This window comes from Ursus americanus, chromosome 19, assembly GCF_024610735.1.
Source record: "Ursus americanus isolate L20-20 chromosome 19, mUrsAme1.1.p, whole genome shotgun sequence".
Classification (NCBI taxonomy): domain Eukaryota; kingdom Metazoa; phylum Chordata; class Mammalia; order Carnivora; family Ursidae; genus Ursus; species Ursus americanus.
The window spans coordinates 32,768,482-32,787,027 of NC_142145.1; the positions used below are offsets into that span (position 1 = coordinate 32,768,482).

At 35.8% G+C, this 18,546-nt stretch overlaps 1 pseudogene; it reads right to left on the reverse strand.

Annotated features, from left to right (window-relative positions):
- Nucleotides 1–7,044: 7,044 nt before the first annotated feature.
- Nucleotides 7,045–7,142, reverse strand: LOC123787577 (U6 spliceosomal RNA; annotated as a pseudogene).
- Between the last annotated feature and the right edge of the window lie 11,404 nt (nucleotides 7,143–18,546).

The window sequence follows — 18,546 nt, forward strand, 5'->3', positions numbered from 1 at the left end:
AACGAGGGGCAGTTGAAGAGGATGGGGGAAGCTAACTCAAAATGTCATCCAAGAAGTTACCTGTAAATGATAAAATTATGTCTCAACTACTACAGAGAAATTATTTTAAAATAAAGTTATTAGAGATTCTCTGGAATTTTGTTTTTGTGGAAAACATTGTTCTAGTTTGAGGTGAATTTTTTGACTACCTTAATAGCCACCTCCTTTTGCTCTACATTTTTCCTCCTCTTCCTCAACTCATTATCACCACACTCGTGTTTCCTACTAAATAAGATCTTTCACCCATATTATGACATCCATTTTACAATTTTGTAGTAAGGATGCTTCCTTCCAGAGGGAAATCAACTATATTGAACTGCTGGATATTTTACTTCTCATATCTCTTATGTAGTCTCCTCAGTTTTATCCTCTTTCTTAAATTCCTAAAGCACTCCTGGTCATTCTCAGATTGTCATTTTAAAGATATGTATCCTAGTAAATACTCTGGATTTTCCAAGAAGGTAAATGTCAATCTTGGAAAATTTTCTTGAGGACAGGACCTGTGTTGTATGCTTTCATATCTTCTGCCATTACTGGCACAGAACTAGGTATATTAGAGATGATCAGATTTTATTTAATATCTGATTGACAGATTTATTGACTGGCTGAATCTTTATGGTAGAGACTGTAGCAGAGACAATTGTTCTTTCAATTTGTTGTTGTGAGCTTGGTATAGATAGACTAAATATAATTACAATAGAATTCTGAGGAAAAGAATTCTGAGAGAAAGACATCTAAGGAATAATACCGGATGTTATATGATGTAATTTGTAATTACAATGAAAACAGTTTCTATCATATTTTATAACCTCATGTAAATTAATATAAATTTGTGTTTTCCTCTTACTGTTACAATAAAACAATAATAAAAAAAAAACCTTTCATTGCAAAGACACAGGAAGATTGTACAGTTTCCTATACACACACATTTGGACACGGACACACACACGGACACACACACACACACACACACACACACCTCTATATATCAAATAGATACCACAAGAAACACTAAGCATCTTTGTTAGGTCTTTGACAGCTAAATTAGATTAATTTAAGTTAAGTTAAATCAAATACCTTGCTTTGTATATTTAAGTTGCCATTCAAATAGTAAAGATTTTTCTGCCTGTCATTTAGAATGAATTCAGTACCACAAGTTTTCCATTGAATGAACAGAGCTAACTGAGGGCATCCAAGAAGAAACCTTCATAGATAATTGGCTCGCTCGGGGAGCTAGTGTAGCGGAACATGATTCCAGATTGAATCAAATTCTGGAGCTCTCCTGAAGAGAGGACTAAAGAATGGGGGGAAAACAAGGTTAGATGCCAATTAAAAAAATGATTTGTACTTTTACTTTTATCAATATGTATTTCTTTGCCTATAATACAAATGTCTTTATGAAAATACTTAAGAAAACTTGGTCTCTATTTTTCACATATTATGAATTAGAGTAAGAGCAAATTTCTGTTAACTGAAAGAATGGTGAGCACACAAATTAATCAGGATTCTATTTTCCCTTTTTTTAAAAATTTTCAAAAAAAAGCTAGTTTAATGGAGACTGGTAGAATTGCCACCATGACATTCATTAGGCACCTGGAAGTTCTACAAGGAAATTTACCTCTAATGAAATTCAACACATCACTGACAACATCAGAGATTAAAATGGGCTTTTGGTCCAAACAAATATTATTATTCTTGATGTGAAAAGATGAAATAAAATTACATTTACTCAATCAATTTTGTTTCATATTTGTGAATATAACCCTAAGATTAAAACTGGGCTTTCATCATTTACCCCAGCTAACTCTCTATTGTCTGTCTACCTATCCATCCATCCATCTATCCATTCATCCTTTATTTTTCATCATAATTTATTCACATTTCTAAAAACATACTCTTTTACCATTCATATTTATGTATTTTAAAAATACATTTTGGTGTCTATCTGTCTAAAGTCACACAATAACATCTCTAAAGACACAAAGACTTATCCATGCAAAGATATCTGAATACTCTGTGAATACAAGGATATTTGTCATCAGTTGTGTTGCTGGTCTGTATCATATACGGTCTACATCATAATCATAAAAACTGTGTTTCTGTTTTATAATCCTGAGGCTAGATACCTCTGTGATCAACTCATGAGGCTCCTTTTCTTTTTCATCACTCCGTCAAATGTGTATTTTCCTTATTCTTCTGCCAGATCCTTGGTTCCTCTGAGGGTACTGCTTTATTCATTACTGAATTTTCTATAACATTAGCAGAATGAATTGTATATAACATATGCCTATTGTAGCTTTGATAAATTAATGAATCATTTGTGTCTGATTTCAATGGATGGGAGGAGACTGAAATTTCAACTTGAAACATTCTTTTCTACTTTTCCTATAAGTATACTAATGTTACTAACATGGTATATATGTTATATATAATACTGGATGCTACACTCTGTTTTATGTAACAATGCGATGTTACCTTTGTCTAAACAAACTGAACATTAAGTTTTACTGTTTTAGACCAAAGAATAGATGGTGTAAGGCCTCCACCTGATTGCTAAGTCCTATTCACTGCCGTCTTTGCAAGTACCACTCCTAAAAGTTGTGGAGTGCTCAGGCTGACAGCCCTGGCTGCAGTGTCTTCCCTTTCCTTACAATTCATCCAACCTCACAATTCAAAGACCAAGCAGGTTCCAGTTGACCTATCTGTGTTATGAACATTGCAACCTATGTTGCTTGCTATTGTTATAGGAAGACATTTCCTTCTCTCACTCAGTGCACTTGGAAGTTAGAATTTAACAGATTCTTAGAACACTGAAGGTGATGACGATGAAAACAAAACAAAATAAAACACAGCCCTGCTGAGTAGAATAACTAAGCCATACAGAGCAATAGTTTGGGGTATTCTCTCTAATAACATGAGTGACTTTAACCACTGAATGACCTCTCCTTTGGCAAAATGGCTAAATGGAAGACTTTACTGTAAATTAAATACAGTGTAGGTGTATAAACAAACACACTGGCGAACAAAATACTTTAAAAGGTATAGTTATCTAAAGAAACATCAAGTGCTGAACTGAAAGGTCAGTGGTGATTCATGTTTTTTGTTACTTTTGAAAGAGGATTGGAAGAGTAGAAAAATATCTTCAAGTTCTCCTGTGAGAAAATCAATGGAAAGATCTGGAATTGTAATTAGGCAAGATGACTTACCAGATGGCATAATTTAATATTTTTATTAAGGAAGTATTTGCATTTTACAGGCAAGAAAGAGTGATTAACAGGAACTTTTGGCCACCTTTAGCACACTTTCAATAAATGGAAACTATGTCCTCCATGGCCATGATAGAACTGGCTGGCAAGCTGTCTTTATTTCTCATCCTAACACGTGCTCCCCAGTGTTACCTTGACTTTGTGGGTCCAAGGGCTAGGATGGAAAAAAATTTTAAACCACAGCAATAAATACATTGTATCCTTTCAGTTCTAAACAACTGATACTGCCACTTAGAACATACTGTCATTTCTTTCTTCTTTCCCATCACTCCATTAAATGTGCACTTATCTCTCTCCTGCCTTATAACAGGTTTCTTTGAGGGTAATGCCTTAGTCACTATCAAATTTCCCATAATTTTTACTATAATGCATTGCATAGTTTATGTCTATTAGATCTTTGATATGCACATAAATCATTCATGTTCGGTTTTCAATGGATAAAATTAGGATGAGACTCAGATTTTACTTTCATATATTCTATTTTATAAAGTATCATTGTGCACAAAAGCACAGCTGAGAACGCTAGGCTTTAACTCTGATAAGCATGTAGGCCACTTTCAGGTGACTTTTTCCAATCTATTTCTCCCTGCTTCGGTATTCTCCAGCACTTCACACACCTTGTCCTACAAATACTTTAGCTCTGACCAACAGTTTTTCTCGGTAGATGCAATCTAGTATTTGACTCCAGCTTGATACACAGCACAGAACTCAAACTGGAGAAACCTCTTTTGCTCCTTCTTCTCCCCATCTACATTGGACTGTACCCATTGGTACACTCTTTCAAAAAAAAAAAAAAAAGGAAAAAAAGAAACAAAGCAAAGAAAAGAAAAAACATTAAGAAATATGCAGTCAGAAGAGGTTTGGACATGTGAATAAGACAGACAAGGTTAGTAAAAATGAGAAGGTTCAAATCAGTTATCAGAAGGAGGAGGATGCTGAAGTGTGTAACAGACCCCAGAGTACATCATGAATAGCCTGGAAGTTTAGAGAGGGCAAAAGCAGGGTGAGTTAATAAAAGCAGGTGGACAGAAGGGAGATTTGGATGGATTATGAAAACCATGCTACTGTCAACACTGGACATTTGGAGTAGGCACGATCTTATACACCCAACACAGGATAGATGTAAGCACCAATAAATCACCAAGAGCACTTGTGAAAATATTTTTCAGAAGAACCAGATGTATTCTTACAAGAACTGAGGAAAACAACTTGGAGGATAATTATTGATGCAGGAAAGTATAAGAATAAAGCCTGAATTCAAGATTCTTTGATACGACATCTTCTAAAATGCAAACAGAAAACCTAAAATGTTTTAGCTTTTCTGATATTACTACTTTTATTATTTTTTAGTTTTTTTTTTTTAATTAAGTGACTGCAACTGGGTACACTAAAAAACAGAACTGCTAGTTTAATAATGGAATTTAGCATTGGTCATATCCAACTTTTTCCAAGACCCAGTGGGGGGAAAAAGATATGGCAAGAGAAAGGGCTATTCATTCAAATCATGACTTTCATCTGCCTTCTATTTTCCTATAACGTTCTTTTCAAACAGCTTAAGAACCATGAAAAGATGTCAATCGCCTGTGTCCAGGAAACAATAAAAAATATCCACCTGTGTTCGCACCATCCAGACTCATCTCCTACGGCCCTCAATGAGTACTTACGGATGACACTGCAAAAGTGCAAAGTGCAATCCACTCCTTGGTCTTCTTGCAAGTGCACAGGGTGATCTCTGGTTTGATATGGTGATCAAGCACCTGCATTTGCCTCTACTTCTCATTAAAATAAGTGAGCATAAAAACAGAATTAAACCCATAAAGCCAATAGGAAAGAGAATGGGAGAAGGGCCATCATTCAACATTAGATGTCAAAGCATTTCTGGGAGATGAAAAATGAATGAGAACCATACAACTGAACAAGGAAGACTGAGGAATCTGCAGTCCAAAATTAACATAGGAAAGGATGGTAGGGAAAGAAGGAGCTAATTTGCTAGGCAGAACCCCAAAACTTCTGGAATAAAATTAAAAAGAATAGAGGGTAGGATTATGAAAGTGAGCCAAAACTGGTAGAGAAAAATAGAAAGTCTGACTGAAATTCTGTTTCTAGAACAAGAAGCCAATCACTTCCCTACTCCTCTCCTCTCTCCCCCACATTTCTATCTGGATATAGCAACAGTACCAGAAACCTCCCAGGGCTTCAAGGTAAAAGAAAACAAAGCAAATAATAATTACCGTAACAAAAACAATGACCCCTACGTTGTTAAGAAATGTAATGAATTGCATGGGGAGAATTAGGACTACTAGCTGGGTGCTAGCACCACAGAATAAATTTCTTCCCATTTTAGTAATCCCTTATCAAAAACCTGGCTCCTCAGTGATTTAAGTGCAGACCTGGCCAGGTCAGCCTCCTCAGTGAAGAAAAAATCTTGTAAGAACAAGCATGCAAATTTGGCAGCAGACAGGATCCAATCCACTCCCTGGAAAAGCCAACTCCATATTTCCTGTTTTAAAAATGCACAAATAACTTACAATCACTCACGCATATAAAGAAAATTAGCAGCATTAAAATGGCAAAATAAACAAAACAATCCCAGTGGAAACAGAAATAACTCATTGAAGAGAAGAAACTTGAAAAAAACTAATTAGTATTCTCAGAGAGATTTGAAAGATTATACCAAAAAAACAAAAACAAAACACAATAATACAATAAGGTAAAGTCAAAGAACTCTACATAAGTATAGAGCAAAAAGGACAAAGAAACAAAATATGTGATAAGATATAAAAGGCGTAAGAGGATAATCACCTAATCCAGATATCCAACAAACGTGAGTTCTAGAAGGAGAAAACAGAAAAGAGAAGGGGAAGAAATAAGCAAAATAAAACACAGGAAAATTCTGCACATGAATCTATTTAAAGGGTACCCTGCTTACATACAAGAATGGGTGAAAAAAAATACCTACTCTAAACATAACATTAGGAAATCTGAGAACATAAAAAGAAAAAGAAAAAAAAAAAAAAACCAGCCATCTAAAGTTTTGCCAATTGCTGTGGCAGAGGACTGACAGCTGTACAGCCAGGTGCCCAGATCTGAGAATTACTTCCCTGCTGCTCAATTAATTGGCCAAACCCCTTGGCTTCATCAGCCACAAGGGGTACAAAGTTCAATAATCCCATGTACAAAAAAGGCAGAGAGGAGGAAAAATTATTTGTGAACAGCACCGATGTCTGCAACAATTGCTTCTACAAACCTTTATGAATAGTTTGTCTATGAAATTATTCTAGTACAATGAGGGTGAAAATTGAGATGTGCAGAAACATATTAATTTATATGAAGGTCAAAAGATAAGTTGAATAGGAGATACTTTTATATTTTTTATTGTGGTAAAACATATATAACAAAATTTACCATTTTAAGAATTTTTAAGTATATGCAGTTCAGTGGTATTAAGTATATTCACATTGTGACATAGGCATCATCATCATTCATATCCAGAACTTTTTCATCTTCCCAAACTAAAACTCTGTAGTCATTAAACACCAACTCCTATTGCCCCCACTCCCCAGCCCCTGGCAATCACCATTCTACTTTCTGTCTCTATGATTTCATTACTATAGGTATCTCATATAAGTAGAATCATAGAATATTTGTCCTTTTGTCTCTGGCTTATTTCACTTAGCCTAACGTCTTCAAGGGTCTTCCCTTGAAGTCCAATCTTTTTTAAAGCTGAACAATATTCCATAAAAATATGCAATGCTTCATGAATTTGCATGTCATCCTTGAGCAGGGGCCATGCTAATCTCTTTCCAATTTTAGCATATGTGCTGCTGAAGCAAGTACTAAAGATTTAGCCAACTGGAAAACTAAAATATTAACTAAGAGTTGAGTAGAGGAAGGGAAGTTGGGTTCATATAAGTAAGCCAGGTCTTCATCTTTAATAGACAGAAAATGATAATGCTTATGTTCCTTAAATCAAGAAAAAGTCATACCAATACCTTATTTACAGCTATGGATGTAAACTCCACAGGAAGCAAAAATTTTAAAACTAACAAGAATAAGGACTAGGTAACTGGAGAGGTAGAGAGAGGGGGAAGTGTTATTTTAAGCATCACTGCATTACTGTTGTTGGCTGTTGTTGTTTTTAAAACTTTACATATAATAATCTAATAATAAAAAGTACCCCAACAACAGTACTACTTAATGACCAGAACTGTAACCCAGAACTCCTGACATTTAATAGTATCTACTTTTCATTTCAATAGGTTACCTCTCCCGTGACACTTTCTTGGAGAGCCTATTGCCAGGGACACCATTAAGTCACATGGAAAAGGATGTTGAAAGGCGTAACAATGGCCTAACTCCAAAGGCCTTCTTTTCTCCTTATTTCCATGATTGACTTCATATATTACTGATATTATTCTATTTTATATAGAATTTTATTACTCTAAATACCACTTTTACTACTATTTTCTTTTTTTAACAAGGTCTATCTGCTTCTTTTGGCACTGGTTTTGCTACTTACCTGGCATGTGTATGAGTTCTTGAAAGCATACTAGCTTACTTCTCCTACACACCCCAGGAATTTTCTCAAAGATTCTTTTTCAGCACAATTTCTTCATCAGCATCTGAACTTTCTTGAGAGTTCCAGGCAAAGGCATCAGCAGCCAGAAACTTCTGTAGTAGCCCCAACTTCCACTATAGCTATGGAAGTAATGCCTCCCCATTCCTGTTCTTTGATTTTCCTTAACCACCCAAAGCCAGTCCAACTTACTTCTCATTTCTCTTCCTGACTAATCTGAAAGCCTGAGCTGTTAGCACCATTACCTTGGCCAGAAGTTTACAGTGGAACTCTTTAATCCACCAGAATGATGCACCTCCTGTGTGGTTGCACCTGACGAGGCTGAGATGAAAGGATATTCACTCAAAATTTCAGCTGATGGAGGAAGATGATGTAGTTCCATGTCCTCAAATCAAGTAAGAAATCATTTAAACTAAGTTGTTGTTTTTAAGAATTTATTTACTTATTTGAGAGAGTGTGAGAGAGAGTGAGCAAGCGAGCACAGGAAGGGGAAGGGGAAGGGAGAGGGGAAGAAGCAGACTCCCTGATGAGCAGGGAGCCCATTGCGGGGCTCAATCCCAGGACCCTGAGATCATGACCCAAGCAGAAGGCAGACGCTCAACCGACTGAGCCACCCAGGCACCCCCAAACTAAGTTTTGTATTCAGTTTTACAGAGAAAATGGTGAGGTTTCAAATAAATTAAAAGAATCCTTCTGATCTGAAAATAGGGTCTTCTCAATTGTAAATATTTTCTATCTTCTTTAAGTTTTGTACTTTGGTATTATTCTGATATCAGTTATTATCTTTAGTTTAATAACTTTTTCGGATGCAGAAACTTGATTTGGAAAAGTGATGAAGAAGGGTGGCCATAGAATCTTCTGTATGCTGCATTTGTCAAACATTTCAGCATTATTTCCAGCTCAAAGTTCCATACATTAGGAAAGAAAGTTGGAAACCTATAAAATAACATCAGCTATGATCATGTGGTGACTGAAAGTCATATTACTTAAGGAATTCTTAAGGACACAGAGATGTGCAACCCAGAAAAAAAGGAGTAAGAAGATAACGTATAAAATGAGGGGCTAGAAGCTCTTTGTGTGTCCAGTATGCACAGTGCGTAAGAGCTTGAGCTCTGCAATCTAACAGACTTGGGCGCAAATTCTAACTTTCCATTTATTACTAGTGCGACTCTCAGCAAGGTTACTTTAGCACTCTAGGTCTTGATTCCGTTTTCTGTAAAATGGGAGCAAATATTAATGCTTAGAATGTAAAATGTTTGTGATAATAAATGAACATAAATATATATGCAATTTTATTACATGCCTAATATATAGGAAAAAAATCTCTGAATCATCATCATCATAATTATCATTATTACTGTTTTTATCGTACATTATTCTTATTATTCCAAATGGGAAAGCAAATACTAATGGAAAAATGTCCTAGATCAATAAAAGGGTGACTTTCTTAACAAATGAAACAACTAACCATGGGATGGAAAGTTCAATGAAATAATGAGCTTCCAATGGCCATCTCATAGGAATTCTGTAATTAAAAGGAGTTCCTGCATTAAGAAGATGGTTATACCTGATGATCATTAAGTTCCCTCTTACTTTTCAGATATAATGTAATGATTAAGTTCATGCAGCTCATTAGTGCCAGCAAGTTTGGGGTGTCGTGTGGTCCCAAATTGTCCTTCCTTCTAGTTAATAAGGAGAGAGGCTGACTAGGGAGTTTCCAGTTACTATTTCCACACAGTGCTGCGAAGTAAAGTTGTTTCTTATACCCCACAAGCTGGCAGGCCTCACTCTCCTCTTCTGTTTTCATCATGAAAGCCTTAGGAAGCAGAGACCGCCTGTTCTTCCCATCCACTCCCCCAAGAAAATGACAAAATGACATTCTTTCCCACTCTCTGTGAAATGATTTCTGTTAACAGCTCTGGAAAGAGGCTGCAAAGATGTGAGTGAAATGATGGCAGGATTTGTTGACAAGAAGGCAAAATGAGGGAATTCAGAAAAAATCACCCACATTAGAGACTGAGTGGCCTGTGGGTTCCATCTGCTCCTCTCTCCCCTGGCCTGGGGTAGTCTCAGAATCATCTCAGGGGATCGTCAGTCTTCTTTTAAATGACTCAATCAATGGGGCTTCTAATAAAGTCTAATGGATCTCACTATTAGCAGATTTTTTTTATATTCAGTTCTAAAATTTTCCTTTGATTAATTTAACCTATTTCTCTTCATTAGATATGGCAGTAATTTTGAAACAAAGGAAAGCATGCAAATTTGAAAAAAGTCATTGTGGAAATTTCTTCTTAACATATCTTATTTTTGCAGGAACACAGGGCATAATTATTGTTCAAACAACCTCTAGAGAAGTGAGGTTTCCCAAACAGGAAGGATTCTTGGAGCTCACCTTGCCCTGACGGACATATTTCTACACCTGAGACTGTGATTAGAGGGATACAAAGAAAGGTTGCCTGCCTACCCAAATCAGGCCAATGTGCCTGATATCATCTGCAGAAATTCATTATAGACCTTTCTAGACCTTTTTTTTTTTTTTACTACAATATCTTTGAAAGTTATTATATAAACCAATAAGAGGATGAATGAAAAAGAAAATACCACTCTGAGGGCAACAATCACTGTACTGGGAGATAAACACAGGCTTTGGGGACAGTGACTTGTGGGTCCTGGCTGTGCCACTAGCATTGCCTTAGACACTTTACTCATCTTTTGAAGCCTCAATTTTTGTCCTATAAAATGGTCACAATAACCCATACTTCACAGAACAGTTGTAAGGCATTTTTTGAGAAGACCTTAGCATAATATAAAGGCAGAAGTCTACCACTCAATAAAGATTATAAATAATCATTCCCTTTTTGGTGTGAATAAGATTATTACAGATATAAGTATGAGATTTAGGAAAGATTTATTGAAAATGTTTCAAGATGACTGAAAGCAGGTGATAACAGACAAATGTAATTAATTGTGAATTTGCATGAAACTAAGGGAAGGGAGCTCATTTAGGAGCAAAATGATTGGGGGGTGTCCCAGAAATCTCAGTCTTGGTATTCAATGGTGGGAGAATAAAGGAGGTGGCATTTCAGGCAAGGGAACACATGGTATGTTAAACTGAGAACGGAGTATTCAAGGAGCAATAAGCAAACAATCTGATTTAAACAAAGATGAATACTGGAGAATGAATGGACAGAAAGATGGAATAGGTGGGGAAAGGCCAGAACAGGGAGAATACGAGAAGCCAAGCAGCTATCATTGCAAGCTGAGTGGCCCCTTTTGAAAATGCTCCTATTTTCTGTAAAAACGACACTGGTGTGCATCCCAAATATCATAAGTATTACCCTGTGTCACAGGATAAACAGCAGTATGTATACTATAAAAGCTCTATACTTGAATCAGGAAATCAGAGTTAAGATCTTTGCTCAGCCAGAAAAACCTGGACAAATAAAACTTAAATCACCTAATCTCTCTTTGCCGCAATGTTTTCATATGTGAAATGGGCACAATGCTAGTACACAGCCCATAAGGACGTTGTGATTATTAGATGATGTTGTTTTGTGTATGCAAAGTGTTTTTGCCTAGTTCTGGGCACAAAGGAAGCACTCAGTATTGGTTTAAAAAATAATACATACAAACAAAAACCCTAGTTCAATGGTTTGAACCACTTAAATGGGATCATCTCTCATAGAACTCCATGAGTAGCCCATAAAACAAAGCTTGTGAAATCCTCTAACAACAGTGATTGTGTTGCTTGTAGCAGGAATGTGAAGATAAAATGATGGTGGGGCCAACTTTGCTGCTTTGCCCTGTGAAATTCAGGATACTCAATCTTAGTACACCAAGCAGGTGTTTCTCATGTTTCAGTAGAATCTGGAATTCAAAAAAATAGTGTTCTGTACATGTTGCATGGTACTATTATGGTCATTGAGTTTTTATTAAATGCCATTTGAACAAAAAGAGTTGTAACTGCCTTTTTTCCTACCACCTTTCTGGTGCTTTCTGATAATAATCGAGCCACTTTGTTGCAGACCTAGACAGAGCTCACCTTTCCCATCACATTTCCCTTCCTCCTCATTCACCAAACATTTCTTAATCCATGAAGGTGATTGGTAGGGCTTGTTAATTCACCACACATGTGTTTTGCTGAAGATCCCAAGATATGTTGTAAAACAAAGAGTATCCTTATGTTTTATGTAATAAAATCATTGATCACCAATAGAGAGCAAACCATGTTTATCTGAAGATCCTTGCTCTCAAAGGATTTATTCATAGCAATAATACTTACCTATAGGAAACTAGCCGCTTCTCTGCTTTGCCAACTCTGGCCAGTAATGTCCCGTGCAAATGAATTTAGAGATTTTCTCAGCTTGTGTTCATATGCTACAAAAGGGAAATGGTCCAAATTGCACCTACTTGGGCCTGAATTATCGACTTCAGCTTTGAAGTGCAAATGAGCTGAATGAAAACATACTTAGGCTGCAATACAGAAACTATTCCTACTAGCTGATTGATGGTGCATTAACGCTCTTATAAGGAAAGCCTTGGATTGCTATGGATTTGTAGTCCCCTGGTCCAATTAGCCCACAGATGAAGGCAAATGCCACCCACCATATGAACCAGTCAATAGTGGTCATTTCTTCAAATTCTTTACTTTCTCTTTTTTCTAGTAATTTGAATTACTGGATCACCCATAAAATAGTTCTTTTGTGGTCTATTGGTCCTGCCGCTTCTAAAGCTAGACTTATGAACTCGAGCTAAGAAAACAAACTGCTATAAACAACTTCTCAGTAGGCTAAAATCACCAGTATTTATTGTGAATGCAAACTCCTTTGGAAACTTCTAATCACCATAATCCGTCTGTATAAAAATAATCCTTGACTAAATGAATATGTCTGGAAGGAAAAATGAACAGGGCATTTATATGACCACACAAAATGCCATGTGCAAATTATTAAAGGGTTTTCAATATTTTGCAGCTTCAAAAAAACCCAAAATGAACCTTTTATAGAGCCTGACCATATTGCCCTGCGAATGAATGAATGAATACTGACTTTAGAAAATAATGTTAGGTCTTTTGGTAACTCCTGCATTAAATCATAGATACTTAAATGAATAAATATAGTCTCTGTTCATCACTTCCCATCTGTACCAATTTTAATCATGGATCAGGCATAGCCAAGAGGCTCTGCACCAAGATGTCTCCAGGGAATCTCTTGGTTATGTTGGCATATTAGAATTTGCTTCTAAGGAGGGTCCCCTTCTTTGTTAAAAAGAGTAACAAATAGGTAATGTTTAATATCTGCTTATGTTAAGGTACCATAAACTGTCTTGTAAGATGATGATTTGTAACAGCTCATTCATTCACCTTCACTATTTGTCCAAGAGAACTTTCTTTTCATATTCTAAAACAATACTTAGACCATTTAAGAAGGTGAGAAAGAAACCAGGTTGAAAAGGGAACAAATAAGGTTAAATCCATTTTCTTTTTCACAGACTCCTGTGTTAGGAAAGTATTTTAAGCTTCACATGAAAATTTTACTACTAAAGTAGTAGTATTTGGTTTTTTTTTGTTTTGTTTTTTTACACAGAGATTCTTTTTCCAGAAACGACAATGGCCCCAGGGAGTGTTTGGGTATAGGTTCCAACATTGTGTTCCCCACTAATAAGACAAGGAGAAGGTATGAAAGTAATGAAATGTGGAGACAATCTTCCAAATTCATTGTACTTCACCCAGTACCTTTCACCAGTCCTCTCACAGCATTTTCAAGCATACATGTGAGAGAAGAGCAGGATTCACTGAATTGAAGTTCCCATTGCTCATAAAAAAAAGGACAGAACAAAGGGGTCTTGCTAGCCAACAAATGAACTAATCAGACTCCAAATAATTAGCAGGTATCAGTTCAGTGGTGCTGAAGTTTGAATTCCTTAATAAAGGGGTAAAATTATCATGCGATGGGAACCAAATGAGAAAGAAGCAAAGAAGATGAACCCATTTGACTATAAAATTGTACCTGAGCCATTTCCCCAGATTAGATAGACCTAAAGTCCCACTTTTTGCAGCTTCAAAATGGTTTCAGAAAAGTTTTTATTATTATCATTGTTCAATTTCATGCGTCTCTGCACTTGAACTTCCAGCCAGGAGCAGGAGTCGACCTGCCAGAAATGCTGTGAGGAAACCGTGTTTTTCATGGCTTTTCCAGCCAACATTTTCAGGCCCAGGAGATTTGAAGACACATCCAAACTTTTGAGTGCTAATGTGATTTGAACCTCTGAATCTTCTGAGTTTTTTTTTTTTCTTTCTTTCTTTCTCAATCAGAACCCAATTATGAGCTAAGGAAGCAGAAGAACAGAATGCAATTTCAGGAGTTATTTTCTGTACTGGATGCAATATCTGCAGGCCTCCAGATTTCTGGTATGTTCCTTCTTTACTCTGAACATTAAGTGTAATATCTATAAAACTAATTATGATGCATATTATCAAGAGTGGCCAATGTTTCTTGTGAATAGCCTCTTTGAGAAATTTCAATCTCTATTTGAATGAGTACTCAGTTTAACAAGAAAATGTGTATGCTTAATGATCACCATAGAACAGCTGTGTTCTATACAGAATATATTAAATTATCATTTAATTTATCTGGCATTATAAAGGGACAGGTATTTTCCAGATAACCAGACCCTAGTTTCACAGTCAAAACTAAGCTTATTTCAATATAGTGTGATGGAGATCTTTCTAAGCTGTCTGATCACAGAAAATGCTAAACATCATTTAACCATTTCTTGATAAATCACCACTATGATTATTTCTGTGCTATCTGGAAATATATACTTTATCTTTAGCATGACTTTTTTGCATAACACTTTATTGTTCTTAACTATAATTTCTTGCAAATGCCAGTCTGCCTGATTCAAACAAAACTTCTGTCCCTTCCCTAATTTGAAACTCAAAATACCTCTGCTATAGATAAGCAGATAATCAAGTGCAATATGTTAAATTGAAGCTGTTAGGTGTTGAAAGAAGAGCCCAAGTACTCGCCTTTTATGGTGCAGTTTTTATGACAATTAACTTGTGTTGTCAGAGAATTTTTTTTATTTCTAGATATGGATTTATATTCACATGAGACAGGATTACTGTAAGAGTAATCTCTGCACATGATTCATCAGTTTTGGGCATCTTAGGAGGTTGGTGATACAAAAGACATATGCCTACACTTTAGAAAAAGGAATTGAACTCATGTTCACAAAAACAAGACAACTCTCTGCACAATGTAGATGGAGGGATGCTAGCATGATTACACCTGTTCCTGAATATCTTTTGGTCATGAGGCTATTTTCAAAATAATCTCAGTTTGTTAGGTATTACATTAGGCCTTCTCCATATAGAAGGAAACATTGTCTTCAAATGATTAAAATCATCATAAAAAGACGCAGTTTCTAAAGACAGCCTGAGTTCAAGTGCTGACTCAAACATTTTCTAGTTTTTGATCACATGCAAGCAATTTAATACCCATCAATAGGATTGTTTGGGATGAAAATATTTAATGTGTACACTAGTATCAGTAAGCCCAACATGCACTTTGCACTTACATCAGGCATTGTTCTAAGTCATTTATATATTGAGAAATTGAACCCTATAATGTCCCTATAAAGTGGGTACAACTGACACCTACATTTTATACCTAGGGGAACTGAGGCACAGAAGTTAACTAACTTGTTTAAAGGCATATGGCTAGGAAGTAGATATCTGAATCTGAATCTCAAGATTTAGTCTAGATTTGAACTCAAGTAGTGTGATTCTGGAACCTATACTTAACCCATCCATCTATACTATAATTAGGAGAATGCTGAGTAATTTTTTTTTTTTTTTTTTGGTAATTAATTGTTATATTACATGGGGAGAAAAAAGAAGTCTGTTCTATCATGTTACCTTCACCTCTCTTGTGACTTGCTGGAAGTTTTTGTTATGCTGGTCTGCTGTTTTCTTGAAGAGCCTAAGACTTGAGCCAAAGGGGATTGAACACCATCTGATAGAGATTCCAAGCCTGCCCTTCGATAACATGTTGTGAGGAGCAGGAGACAGACAAGTTGAAAGTGGAAAAAAGGATGGCTAAAAGAAAAATAAATAGTAGATTTACAGTCCGAAGACAGTGTGTGAAGGGGAGGCAGGGGCACTCTCGAACCGTCCTCAGACAGAAACGTGAAGTAAACAGATTGGATAGGCATGGGGAAAGACGAGGGAGTGAAAGATTTTCTGGGAATTTAAGGTTCCTCATTAGTCATTGTTGTCTTACTATTATCTTGAGTCGTTGTAGGTTGACCTTTACAACCTTCTCTCTCCCCCATCTATGTCATGGTACAAAAAATGATCAATAAACTTGATGCTTCATGGACACCTAATTCTTCCTTTCAATGATATCTCTTCATATAAATGATGTCTGGTTTATGTTTTGAAAGAAAGGGGAGGCTAATTTAATTAATTAATGATTGCACTATATATTTACATTGAATTTAAATTTTGCTTTTGAGGAAAAAGGCAAGGCATAACGAAGAACTTAAACATCTTATTTTAAGCTTAGGTACACATACACACACATCCTACTTACAATATGCAATTATTATAAGTTAAAATAAAATAACTTAAAAAATATGTTTTTCAAAATATAAATAATACTGCAGAATTGGTATTAACACAACAGGATTCTTTTATGGTCTGGACAATACACTCTGTATGGGGAGAGTGATTCTATGTGAGCTTTTAAGGAAGCATATCACTATCTGAAACTAACATCCAGAACTTCACCTAACTCCATGGACATAAATCATGCTGTCGTCATTCTAGGGAATAAAAATTGCATTTTGTAAATGCAGTGAACACGCTCCTTCCTTCTTCATCACCATCTTGACCAAACAACTGTGAAGACCATGACAGTATAATCATGGTCACATGATTGAGCAATTAGGAAATAAGACTTACATATATTTTCAGTTATTTACCTTACTTTTGTCCTCAAATCTCATTTATTTGATGACAGGTTTTCAATTTACAGTGGGACTTCAAGTAGCTAAAAATGGGTGAACACAAAAATAAGAGGCCCACAACAGAAGACTCTGTATGTCTAATTTCTGGAGTAGCTTGTATCTTACAGAAATGCAGAATTTGGTTCCTCTCATTTGAAACAAAAGTATTCTCTAAATATCAAAATCACAGGAAAAAGGTCAGGGAAGCAGTTGTTAAAAAGGAATTAGTCATATGAGAGCTCAAATTTTATTTATGGGAAAGCTCTCTTCAATTTTTGACACGTGATGTAGATCTTCCTTTATCCGATACATTTTAAATGATTCATTGTATGTAGGGCATCCATTTTGATTTTGTGGCCCTTAAAACAAATATAAGAAGTGAAAAATACAGCAGTACACTGGGCAGAAAGTAGAGGCTATTGGTTTCTACACTTCAGTTTACTCAAATGAAGCTGATAAGCCTGCTCTTTGACTAGGACAGCCATTGTGAGCATGGGCTCAACACCGACGGATCCATTTTATAATACACTAGGCGTGACAAAAGTAGTAATCTCTAATTGTTGTTGTCCTTAATTCCTAGAAACCAGCAGTTACTGGCATACAGAAATTGCCAATAAGTATGTGTTTAACTGAATGGAATGAAACTATGTAAACAACAAAAATTCAAATAATTTAGAAACAGCACGTTCACTTAAACTACCTAGATGAAATGACAGTTTAAATTGTGAAGTGTAATTATCAGGATGTTTTTAAAGAAATGCAGAATTTCTAACACATTCAATAATAGATTTAACACAGTATTATCAAGTATTTATTCCAGTGAAACCATCTTAAGAATAAATAATATTTCACAATTAATAAATCAAACCAATACAATGAAAATTGGTGTGTCTAAAACATTTGGAAATGATTCTCTGAAGTTTTTCAGACATTCCTCTCAGAACTTAATTAGACTATGAATATACTGAGCAAATCCTTTTTGTATCACATGTTTTAGGTGAATCTCTGATTTAGACTATCACTACATTAATTCTAAAATACTGAAGGTATCAATGAAGATGATATTTAGCAGACTTCACAGCGTTCTGCTTGTTTGGTATTTCCATCAAAATTGCGGTGCCTTATAGCAAGGAGAAGACCCCAAAGATCAGCGGATGAAGTCACCTTGTGGATGATGTGGGAAAAAAGTCAACACTGTTCCTGACCTTCTCTTTTTTTCCCGATGTTCTCACCTAGGGATTCCTCCATCCTGTACAGGAACATTCTGCCTCTCATTTGAGTCTCTAGAGACTCAAATCTACAATCCACCTGTGGACCAAACCAGATCAGCAGACAGCTGTGAAATGTCTATTTACCACATTGACCCCATGCAGATTGGCTTAAATGAAATAAACAGTGGGACTAATAGACCTATCGATGTTGGTTGAGTCTGTGTCCACAAAAGCTATAGAAGTATGAGTTTGTCAGTGAAAACCGAGGGTTAACATAAAATTACCTCCCTATGAAATACATTACTGCACTTAGTGGAAGACTTTTATGTGTCTTGATTATTTACTGTATTTTAAAGTGTTTAGGTTTTCGTGTTTTTTTTTTAATGTATTTTACTATACTTTGCTTGATCTGGCAGCCTAAGCAATCTCAGGGTTGGTGTAT